At 43.9% G+C, this 12,570-nt stretch overlaps 1 protein-coding gene across 6 annotated transcripts in view; it reads left to right on the forward strand.

Moving 5' to 3' along the window:
- Positions 1-815: 815 nt before the first annotated feature.
- The window catches only part of CLOCK (clock circadian regulator), a 64,883-nt gene continuing 53,128 nt past the window's right edge, over positions 816-12,570 (forward strand). For 3 of the 6 annotated variants that reach the window (XM_082314839.1, XM_082314844.1, XM_082314845.1), the window contains exons 1-2: positions 1,098-1,226; positions 12,382-12,484. The gene's annotated coding sequence lies outside the window, so the exon portion shown is untranslated. Of the gene's footprint in view, positions 836-1,097; positions 1,227-10,286; positions 10,365-12,381; positions 12,485-12,570 lie in introns of those variants that run through there. The other 3 variants (XM_082314841.1, XM_082314842.1, XM_082314840.1) reach the window with 3 other exon arrangements.

The raw sequence follows: 12,570 nt of genomic DNA on the forward strand, positions 1-12,570 counted from the left end.
TTGTACAAACCGTTCAATATTAGTACAGCATTTTAAAAGTTACAGGATTTTATTAGATGTTGAGATTTTAAAGTCAGCTAGGGTCATTTCTTATTTTTAACGTTAGGTAAGACTATTTCATAAAACTGGTATTAAAAGCATTGTACACAGACAGAAGGACTTGAGACGGTCAAGTCCACTCTCTGCCACTCCGTTACGTTTTACCAGTTTATGCACGCCGATGAAGGGACCACCGACGCCCGCCGGGCCGGGCTGCTGGTATCCCTGGATAACGTGTGGTGGCACCTCCGTTCCCAGAGAGCACCCGAGACGCCGCCGGTTCCCCGCTGGGAAGGAACGACGGCCGGGCCGGGTGCGCGGTGCCATGCGCTCGGGCACCGCCCGGACCGGCGGCTGGTACCGGGGCCAGCGTTCCGGTAGGGAAGGCTTCAGCGAACAAGGCCTTTCCGAGGGCTCGGCCCCGGGCTCCGCTCCTGCCTGCGGAACAAGCCCCGCGGCACCCCGCCTGCCCGCGGCGCCGTGCCGCAGGGCGGCATCGCTCGCGGCCTCCCACGGCGCCGCCGTCCGGAGGCGGAGCGCGGCCCGGCACCCTCCCCGCTCCCCGGCTCCCCACCTGGCAGCCCGGCTACCGCCAGCCCAGCGACCGGGCGAGCCCGAGTGCGCGGCGCTGCTGGGTCTCGCCGAGTCGCGCTTCCCGGGTCCGGAGACGCCCGGACACGGCCCCGCGGGAACGCCGCCCCCCGCGGCCGATGGCCGAAGGCTCAGGCCCCGCTCGGCAGCGCGGCCGCCGCCATTTCCTCCTCCAGCGGAGCGGAGCCGAGCGGAGCGGGGTGAGGTGAGGCGAGGGGAGCCGAGGTCAGGGAGGCGAGGCGCGGCGCCCGCTGCGCCTGCGCGGCGCCCCCCCCGTGCCCAGCCCCTCGCCGCCCGCGGAGGGCGGGGCATCACCTCCCCGCCGCCGCCGCGCTGCGCATGCGCGCCGGCGGCGCCGCGCGAAGGGGCCGGGGTGCTGCGGCTTGCAGTGCGCCTCGGCGCACGCGCGGTGGCGCGAGGCGCCGCGGCCGCCGGCGGTGGGCTCGAGCAGCGCAGGCGCGGTGGCGGGGGAGTCCCGGGCCCGGCTGCTGGCGCGCCGCTGGAGGAGGCTCTGTGCCGGCGGCGGGCTCGGGGCTGCGCGCGGCGAGCGGCGGCGGCCGGGAGCGGCCGGGCGGGCAGCGGCCGCGCGGGGCCGGGTGAGAAGGAGCGCGCGGCGCGGCGGGGCGGGGCGGGCGGCTCCGCCGGGCCCGGCCGCGGCGCGGGGGGAAGGCGGGGGCCGCCGCGGAGGGGAAGCCGTTGAAGTTTGACAGCGGCGGCCGGTCCCCCGGCGCCGGGGCAGCGGCGGCGCGCGGGGAGGGCAGCGGCTGCCCTTGGGCAGGGCGCGGGCGGGGGCGGCCGCCGCCGGGGGCGGGGGGCGCTCGCGGGGCAGCCGCTAGGCCCGGTGACCCACTTTGCTCCTGTCACAACTCCCGGGCACGTTTGGAGCCCTGCCCGCCTGGCCCGGCGCCCGCCCGGGCCGCTCCCGCCCCCGCCGGCCGGGCTGCGCGCAGGGCAGGGTAGGGCGGGCGCGGGACTGCCCGGCATCCCCCGCCGGACCGAGCCGCCGCCGGCCCCTCGGCGGTGGGGCGGGCAGAGCCGCGGGCGGCGCCTCCCCCCGGGGCACGTCCGCCGCCGCTCCCCTCGGCGGGGCGGCTCGTCTGGCGGCCGCCGGAGGGGCTCGCCCGCCCCCGCCGCCCCGCGCGCGGGGGAGCTTCTCGGCGGCGGCTCCGCGCAGCGCGGTGAGCGGGGCGGGGGCGGTTACGCGGCGGGCAGGCGCGGGCCGCGGCCGTAGGTGCCGCCCGGCGGCCGGGCCGTGGCGGGCCCCCGGGCCTCCCTGCGGCGGGACGGCTCTGCGGGGCCTCGGGCTGCGGGCGGCTGGAGGGTGCCCGGCGCTCCCGCGGCCCGAAGCCGCCCTGCGGCAGGTGGACTGGAGCTGCGGGCACAGGTTGAGTACGCGCTTCGGGGGCTTGGTGTTGGTTTTTTTTCCCCCTCTGATAACTTTATTGCCGTGCCTACAACGTGTTCGTGCTCTTAAACGTGAGGACTTCTCAGTAGCCCCCGGTTTTCTGCCGACTTACGTGCATCCTTGAAATCAGCGTGCCAAATGCTCTGTGTGTGCATCTGTGAAATATGACTAGAGAGGGGCTGGAAGTCCGTGGTGCTTCATTTTTGTGTTTCTGTTAAAGTAGACTTGGGGTTTTTTTGGTTGGCTGAAGCCAACCAGTTTCTTTCAGTTTCCTGGTACTTTAGGCCTGGATATAAATTCGATTTTTTTTTTTTTTTTTTCCATGAGGAGGAGTGCTTGTAAACTAATCAAACGTATTTGTATTTAGATTTTTATAAGGGCGTTGTTTTCATGTGCATGTTAAAAGTTGACCTACTAAGAGGCGCAAGGAAAGTCAGATATAGTTCTAGCTGGGGTATGAAGTGGCGTGTAGAGGCAGAGTGGCTGATCATAGATCCTGATCCTCCAAATCCTTCAAGTAAGTATTTTTCTTGATGACATAGTTTGACAAGCAGTGCTTTTGGTGGCAGTGTTGACTTAAACAGGCCTGTCTGTTCTGTGCTCCCAGCTCTCACCTCTGTGCTGCCCCCCTCAGCTGTGCCAGCACAATGGTTCATGGAACCGTGTCCCGTAACTGGGTTGGGGAAATGATCCAGGTTAAAATTAAGTACCTTTTTTTTTTTTTTTTTCTTTTTTTAATGTGGTTAAATTTAACCTAGATAATTTCTCTGGGTGACAGGTGTGCCAGAAGGCAAGAGGATTGTTTAAGCAAATATTCTAGTGAAAGAAGTACTTGAGAAATACACCTCAACTGTGGCAGTCCTGGCAAAGTTCAATATGAGCAGTTGCAGTTGTTTCACACTCTTCATTCTTATAGGAATAAAATTGATTTTGTCTATGAATATCTGTGGGGTTTGGGCCTGTTATTTGAAATTAGACAGTATTTGGTTGTTATGATAGAGGAATTCTACTTGACAGGACAAGTAACTGCAATTTTTTTTTTTTTAATAAGCTACTAGTTTTCATATATATCCATTTGAGATACTGTCTCAAAAGTGTTACGGACACTGCTTTCAGATTACCAAACATTACACATTTGGGTTAGAGTTTTTTGGTTGAATGTGGGTGCTAGCATTTTTCAGATCTGAGAATTTTGTTGGTAAGGCAAGAGTTAACTCTTCTTAAGAAACAGTCCAAACAGGAAAAAAATAACTCCTGGGTTGATATTTAATAGTTTAAGAAGTCATTCAGCCAGGTCTTGTTTTTTATTTCTTCCACTTCATGTTCTTACATAGAAAAGTTTAACACATATAGGTAAAATAAAAGGATGTGAGGAAAGCAGAGAGTGTTTTCTTTGTTAATGCTCCAAGGACCTCATAAACTCTCTGTTGTAGCTAATTTTACACTTTTTGTACTCAGCAGTTTAAAAACTGAGTGGTAATTACTTTAAATTTAATTTGCAGTGTTGGTTAATTATCTTGTTAGTATAGAATTTCACCGAAGTCATGAATCTTCACGGATGGATTGGTCTTGCCAAGGAAATTGCTGCTTTCGAGAGCTTTGAGCTTTTGCTATTTTTTTGGCCCTATTCTAAACTTGTGCATAAAGTTGAAAATGTAGGTTAGTAGTAGGGATATTGACCCCCACGCTCCCCACATGTTCTTTATATGAAATGTTTTTATCAACTTGAAAAGTTGTGAGTTTTTTTACTAAAAATAATAGACTTATGTTGAAAAGAGCTGTGAATCAAAAATGCAGTTTTCTTCTCTAGGTAATTTCGTCGTTTGAAAACAGCTCCTTTTTTAGGTCTGCACCCCTTCAGAAGAGATGTATAATTTGCTGTCTAAAGCCTCACAGCTTTAGCCTAATTTTGTAGATTGAAGAATATGGGTAGTTTTCTTAGAATAGAAAATAAGTACCCTAATACAGTTTTTAATACAAAATACACAATATAATTAGGAAGAAGTGGAATTACAGTTAAGGTGCCTTCCTTTTCATCACATTGTAATGAGTTAGTTTTTCTTGAGGAAAAGACTTTGGCAGATGTTTGAAGTAAAGAAAAGTGCGTTCTAGTGTTTCAGCCTTTTTAAAGTACTTGTTTCCATATGAACCCTAGAATTATAAAGGCCAGATAATAAAGCAGACCTAGAAATGTTTCTGAGGATAGATGGTATTAGTAGACAGTTGTGTAGCAAAGACAGTAGTAGTTGTTCCTGCCATTCTTACCTTCTATTTATTTATTTTGCAATGCATTTTTAACCTTTCTATGCTAATTGAGATGGTTTGCCCTGTAGAAAGCTGTACTGGCACCACTGAAGAGGTGAAACAAGAACAGGAGAGAGTTGCCAGGCTGCTGGGAGAGCAATAGCTGTTTTAAGGTAGCTTTATCTCGGGGGGGGGGGGGGAAATACCGGTGAGACTACAGACAGTGGCCAAACCATTCAGCTGTCTCTCTCATCTTCTACTAATACTGAATTATTGTTAGTAGCATTGGTATTATTATTTTGAATTTAATGGGCTTTCAGAATAGAAGGAGGTGTGGGAAGCGCACCTTCAGTCATGTAGCAGAGTCTGAAATGAAAGATTCCAGTGTCTCAAAGTGGTTGAGTCTCCATCCCTGGAGGTATTTAAAAAATGGATAGATACAGTGCTCGAAGACATGGTATAGATGGACTTGGCAGTGATAGGTTAACGGTTGGACTCGATGATCTTAAGGGTCTTTTCCAACCTTGACGATTCTATGATTCTATGAATGTGACTCTGCCACAAGCAAATTCGGCTGTATCCATGGGGAAGGTAGCTCATTCTCTTCCTGGGTGGTCCACCTGGGGAAAACAACTTACTATTGCAGTTGGTTATTCTGTTAACTCAGTTAATGGCAGGCTGTAACAATTTGAAACTGTTTGTGGACATTCCCCTGTTCATTAGTTGCAGGAGTTAAAGATGTGAAATGCAAAATCACAGCAGAGGAAGGAGGCTCATGGTTAATGCAGCTGTGTGCTGCCCTGAAGGATTGAATTCTCAACCTCTACTGCTGCCACAAAATTCCTTTGTAATGCAAAGGCCACTTTAATTTTGGCATACCTCATGCCTGAGTGTTTAATTTTATAGCCTTAATATTCTCTTACCCTACATTTTGTGTATAATATAAATTCTTAATTATAACCGCTTTCAGAATATGTAATCATATATATATAAAGTTTTGGTGCTCTGCAGTTCTCATACATTTAGTATTATGTGGAAGCAACAAGTTTTCATTGGTTCTTACATTCTTTCAGCAGTTTAGCGTTGCGTGCTTTGGACTCTTTCCAACTGTTACATTTTGTCATTAAAATCACTGAATTAGTTTTCTTGTTCTGCACTGATGCTCTGAGGAGCATGGCTGGGTATATTATAAAATCATCATTAGTAGTATTAATATTTTATTAAATATAGATCCTTAAAAATTAGATATACCCTTTGAGATTCAAGACTGATAAAGATATATTTAGAGAGTGAATCTTATGAAGCTTAGTAGATACTATGGGCATCCCTCATTTTCATGACAAAAACGTAGTCAAATGAGGCATAAATGTGGCTACTTAAATGCTTCGTCCTTATAACTATGTGTTTAATAATCTCAGAGTACGTGAGGAAGCTTCAGTTTTGAAGCTGATTACTTTACCCATAATGACAGCCTGGTACCACAAGATAAATGGCACTAGAATATTATGCTTATGTTAAATCAAAAGAAAACAGTTCCTGGAGTAAGACAGATCCATTTAAAGTGGATTTTAAAAATAACTATATGTGGCCTGCTCTTCTGTGGAGGTCCTTTTAGAGTTCCATTAAAAAGGATATTTGCAGGTATCTCAGAGAAGGTTTTTGATGTATGTTATTTTGTTATATGGCCAGATCCATAAAATAATGTAGAGAAGTCAAAATTGTGATTCAGATGGATTTTGGGTATCTAGCCCCAAATAAAATTGTAGCCATGTGTTGGCTAAATTTTACAGGTCTCTAGGTTTTCACTAGTAAAGTTTTCCAAACACCTTGAAATTTTGTTCCCACTCAGATCTTCCATAATCTTGTCACAACTGAGCATCTTGGCATCTAAATCTGTTTACTCTTCATAAATTAGGCAATCTGTAAATTAGGCATTCACTTGTCCAAAGGCATGTTCAAACCACACCTCAGGCACACCTATGGGATTGGACTCGGACCAAAACCCTGTGGTGACTCTCCCTTTTGTTCAGAAACACAAAGGGGGAGGGAGGAAGAGGTTTTGTTGATGTCTCCTTAAAAAAACAAACAAACAAAAAACCAAACAACAAACCAACAAAACCTCAAACCCTAAAAATCCACTTTTCCTTGTGTACAAGATAATTAAAGTCTAATTGGGCCAAAGAGAGATACTAGGTCATCTGTTTTCTTGGAGATAAAGGCGGGGAGTACCTGTGTTCTGGCCTGTGTTCCAAAAGCTATTTTATATTTTTTTCCATTTAAAATTTTCAATGCTGTTAGGAACTGGAAACCAAGGCTTGTCTCTCTCATTTGGGTGCGCTTCTCCCTAGAGAGGCATACACACTGCTGGTTCCGCTCTGTACTTCTAATTTTCTTCCATGTTCTGAAGATAGCCACTGAAATGAGAAGTTATGAGTTGGTCCATCTTCCCAGTGCAACATGGAGCCTCCTGAGAGATTATGGTTTGAATCCCTTCTGACAGAGTAGAGATTGGCTTTCAGACTTCCCTGTTCCAGGTTACTGTGCTGTAACCCCGTGCTGCTGGACAAAATAAGAGCACATCTTTTTCCTCCTGCTGGCATGTTAAAAGACTATATCACTCCTGTTTTGATAGGAAAAGCTTAGCTATATACATCAAGGACAGGGACCAGGATTGTGAGTACTAACCTTACCTGTGTCCTAGGCCTTCAGGAACAGGTGAAAGCATAATATTGTGTCCATTGGTTACCTTTATGGTTCGCATCTTTACTAACCTTTTCAAAAGTCTTTCTGAGTGATGCAACTCTCCCTGGCTTTGATACTTTAGAACTGTGGATCCTGTTGTATGAAATCCCCTTTTTGTGCCCTGCTAATAATCTCTTCTAGCGAAGACTATAGTTTAGGGTAGTATTGCCCATTACAGCCAGAGCAGGCAGCAAAACTTAATTACTAACTCATCTCATGGTAGTGGTGTTGCTGTGGGGCATTTAGAAGAGAATGAGTACCTGGGAATGGGCTGATCATCCGGCATGATGTCTGAATTTTAAGTGCTTTATGGTAGGGTGTAGTATTGCTAACATCATCATCTACAAGAGTTTTCAGCTTGCAGCTCCACAAGTTTGTGAGTATATCTCAATTGCTTGCAGAAGGATGATCTCAGATCCCATAAGCACACTCAGTATCTGCTGAACTGGTAGATATCCAGAAAGTTCCAGCACTTTCTTTTAAATACCATTGGGGCAGGTGTTTGTGAATGTAGAGGAGGCAGGCCTGTAACAAGTGGCTCTTGTAGGAGGGGGAAAGATAACGTGTGAGTTTTCTAACATGTGCATTAGAAATCTTGAGGAAATATATATTTTTATATAGTAAATTATAATCTTACAGAATGAGAGTATGAGATACTAAGCTGCCTAATAAAAAGGATGCTTCAAAATAAATTGTATTAATATAGCTAATTTCATATTTCCAATTCTGAGAATGCTGCTGCTCTTGTAAATAAAATGTAAGTCGCCATTTTACATTTGACTAGAGTTCTTACTGACACAGTAAATATTAGTTTCTGGCATTTAAGAACATTTGATGTGTTTGGTGGCTATTTCATTACATGTTTAATGTAATGTCAGAGACTGGTTTTGCCTTTTTAGTTGTGGCTATTACTGACATGCACCCTGACAGAGTAACATTCCATCAGGTTGGTGGCTGCCAGTGAGAAGGTGGTGTGAATTCAGAGAGGGTAAACTCCTGCTGGTGTGGTAGGGTAGACGGTTCATAATTTTTCAGATGGATCTTGTAGAGAAGTGCCAAAGGTTTGGATTATGTGGGTTTTCATCAATCATCCAAAAGCTTCAAGATACACTAGGGGAAAAACTGTCTTGTTACATGGAGTAACTTTCCCAGTCCTTAGTCCCCTAAAGGTATATTTGAAACTTAAGTGTGAAGTTGTGAAAAGCCACAGAAATCGGGAAATGTTTTGCCAAAATCTGCTTATTTCCCTTGGCTCAGTAAACAACCAAGAAATTTTCTCCATTAAAAGCTGTAGGGAGTTGCCTTTTTTCCAAGCCCGATTTCCTAAGGAAACGTGATTTATGCTTTTTCCTTGTTTTCTCTCATTCTTTCCTTACGTATTCGCCAGTAGCTTTTGAAATCAGTGACCAATTGCAACCGTGCTTGTAGGAGGGATAGAAATCTCAAACACCATAATGTTCCTACAGGTTTTGGGAAAATAGGCAAACTGGGTAGAGAAAAACGTGTCACATGTGACCCTCTCTTGAGGGAAGGATAATGCAATGCGAGTTTGGCACTGACCTGTTCTTTTCAGCACACGTTGGGTCTGTGTTGGATAGGAGAACAGGAGATGGTTGTATGTGCCAACGGGGCTTGAGGAGACAGGCAGAACATTGGGCTGTTCTGGAAGGGGATGGGGACAGAGAATATCGTGGTGTGTCAGAGGGACGACGGGAGGGGAAGCTGGCTTCTCATGGTGGGGGAGAGGAGGGTAGAGCTGTCAGCAGTGTGCTTTACTGCCCGCTGAAGAACTCGCTTAATCATAAGCTGGTATAAGATGTTTTGACCGTTAACCAGGGAATTATTGTCCTGGTCAGAATGAGATGACACTGTGTTTCACTGACTGCAGGGTTGCTTGACTCTTAGTTTGGTTTAGAATGTAAAATAAATCCTTCTAAAATTAAAAGAATAGCTTTACGCTGTGATTAAACTCATATTTTCCCATTGTTTTGGGAAAAAAAAGAGAGTTTTGGTGTATTTCTTTGAAAAGACTAGAACTTAGACCTCGCTTTCAGTAGTAAAGAGGAAAAGAAAGTGTAACTTGAGCTTAAGAAATAGGGCTGTTCCATTTAAAGGCCATACGGAATAAGTGCTTTTAATAGTGCAGAGATAAAAATGAAAGGGTGCTGTCTAAAGATTTCCATTTATACCAGTTACTGTATGAAATACGTCCATTAATAGCCAAAGAATAAGATCTTTCTCTCAGCATAAGAACAAAAGATAGTACCTCCCAAATGGGATTTCCTTTAAGCCTGCTCCTCTGTCTTGTAACATGGAGTTATTAGTTGAAAAGCAGGAGGAGCTGGACTTCTGTCTAGAATGACATTTCTCTGGTTCTTTCTGGTCTTGCCAGTATTTACATTACCTATTAATTAATTATTATAAACAGTAGACTGAAATTTACCTCATTATGTTCAACTTGTAAGATTTTATCAAGTCTCAGTGGAGAATTACAGTGTGTCTTGCTGATAGATTTAGAGAAACTTCTCATAGACTTAGTAATGGTGAAAGTGAAGAAAACTTTATTAGCCCGCTACTTTTGTTTCTAGAGAATTCCCTGCTCAATAATGTCAAAGATACTTTTCAAGCCTTCAGTAACCAATATAATCTTCACAAATTTTATAGTATTCACAAATTTTAATTCATTAATTTCAAGTATTAAAATACTTCAGTTTTGAAATATCATAATAGACTGCAAAATAGTTGGGTGACTTTGACTTGTGCAGATTTTAAAGTAGTTTTCATAGTAACAACAAATATTCTAAAGGAAACCGGATTTTCCTCTGACTGCGAGTAGAAAAGCAAGTAGCAGCATGAATCACAGCTTCCAAGAACTGTCAGAATAGTAATGCAGATTCTCCCCCCCACACACACACACTTTCCTTGCTGTCAATTTTAATGTAGTAATGTGATTTAATAAAGTTTTTCTTGCCATCCATAGCAGCAACATTCATTATATGTAATCAAGCTACTACTAGCAGTTGTGTGGTTGAGGATGAAACTAGAGTTCAGAACTAGTATGGTAGTTCCAATGATAACTTTCTAACATCTCAGCAATTTTGCTTAAAATATGTTTTCTGAATTTTTTTTTTTGTTAAAATACTGTACTTCAGGTTTTTTCAAATTTTTTTTTTTTTTTCAGCTCAGAAGCATTCGTTAAACATTTTGTGCTGTACTAAAGCTTTGCATGACGTTTCATAGATAATAAGATACCAGCCTTGAAGAGCTTGTGATCTGAATTTCACTGACTTAGAAAATAGAGGAGAATGACCTCAGAAAGGGGGACAAGGATTCAAATGAATAAGTGAGTCATAGTGAGTGAATTAAACAAATTGTCGTTTCTAATAACAGAACAAGGTAGATTAGCAAGGAGGAAGATGAAAATATAGAAGCAAAAGACAGCATAAAGCAAGTCCAAATAGTATACAAATTTGAAGGAAAAGAGGGAAAATGTGTTCTTTCGCAGGATCTGGAAAGCATAATAAAATCAGAAGAATAGTCTGAATCAAGATGAAGAGTAACTAGAAGGTGCTAGGAAATGGGGCAGGAAAAAAGATATGTACAAACCTACAAATTATGTTGATGGGTTTGGCTTTTATGAAGAGAAAAAAAGCTGAGATGGCAAAAAGATTTGAGAATGTGCTGGTTTGATCAGTTTGGCAGGAAAGTCAGGACACAAATCCTAGTACTAAGGGTTTTTTTTTTAACCCTTTAAGAAATTTAGCTGTCAATTTAACTTGCTTTTAAAGTGAGTGGTAAAACAACAGGCAACTGTGCCTGAAAATTCAATCTCAGGCATTCATGTTGCTCTGTCACTACCTCCTATTACACCCAGTTTTTGTATAAGCTGAAGGACTTTTTATGAGTTTCAGCTCAATTGAGGTGGGGCTATAGAAGCCTCTAACGTCAAAGGTAATTGAGGCCCTACCGCTTTAAGTCAAAAGGATCACAAACATTTTTTCATTAAAATAACTGAAATTGCTTTTCAAAATTATTTTAGTTAAACTGGTACTACCTTTGTATGGACAACTAAATTTATGGTTGATTTATATTGAGTTATGTTAATCTTTGTATTGCTGGCATAAGAAATGAAAAATCTCCTCTCATAAACTTGTATAGATTGTTCTTTAAAATGGCACCTAGACGCTTCTCCTGCCCCATAGAGTATAGTTTGCCATTTCTTATCTGTATACTGGTATTTGATTAAAAATGTTGATTTCTAACATTAGAATATTTCATTTTACTGTATAGAAAAGTAGATAAGTAGATGATAATGGTCTACCTTTCTTATCCTATTAAGCTTGTCCAGTAGACCTTCTTCAAACATTGGCATTCTTCTTCTCCAGCTTGACAGCTTCTTCTTTCTATGTTTTATGTGCTGGGGGACAAAGTGGTAAAGAACCGGGGTTTTGAAGTTCATCTTATGTCAAAGGAAATCTGCCTGTCCTTGCATGCGATGGAAGGAAATAGATTTATGTAGACCTTAAAAGATATACTTTGCCACATGGGAGTGCTGAATGGAAAGTATCAATAGTGATAACTAGCAGTACTTTTCCCAGCAGGATTGTCGGCCGTAAGATTGTGTTACCAAATTGGTGCATGTGTTTTTACAACACAGTACTGTATGTAGGAATACAGAATTTGTGGTCTGTAGTAGACAGGGAGCTATTTCTTTGCGGAGTAAGTAGAGTGTTCGTGTATAAAAATATCTGTTGTATAGTTGGCTTCTGCTCCGTACAGCTTACTGAAATTAGTTTTTCATTAGTGAGGGGAAGATGTTTGAGTCTTTCTTATGCTGTTGCGTGCCCTGTTCTCTGAGAGTTTTAAACTGTGTTCTGAGGTAGCTCACATGTCCTGTTTGAACCATAGTACACACGCACAGTTAAGATTGTATTGATATATTTTCTTTCCAGAAATTTGCCTGGTGTGTTATTGATGTTCTGCAAGGTCATCATATACCCTAAAGCAATTGTAATATAATAATTGTAATATTAATGTTTTGTAGGCAGTGTTAGAACTGTAACTTTAATGTTACCATTAGACTGTTGCATTTGTCTTGCAGATTTGGATTTCAGGCAGTGCCAGACCTACATAAAAGGTGGTATGCAATTTTGAAGTTCTCCTTCATGTGTATTTACTTCATTACGGTGAATAGAGGAATTGGAAAGTGAAATTGTGAACAGTTTAGGGATGGAAATAAAGTGACTGAAATGGCAGGAGAGAAAACAGAGAGCAGCAGTGAAGGGCTTACCTCTAAAAGTTGTTTTGAATGGATTAATCTTTATAGAACTGTGGGGTTTTTTGTTGTTCTTGTTTTTCAGAAGACTGTGCCAAAGTCGACTTTTGCTTTTGGTGACATCACATTTGGACTACTAATGCTATCCACCCACTCTACAAGGCACAATGCATTTCTAGGTGATTTAAGTAAGTATGTAGATTTTATTGCTACTAGAACAATAATGCTTTAAACAGAAGCATCTCTTTTCAACCTCAGGCAAGGTAGACGTTGC

The sequence above is a fragment of the Platalea leucorodia genome (genome assembly GCF_965183815.1).
Source record: "Platalea leucorodia genome assembly, chromosome: 6".
NCBI lineage: Eukaryota > Metazoa > Chordata > Aves > Pelecaniformes > Threskiornithidae > Platalea > Platalea leucorodia.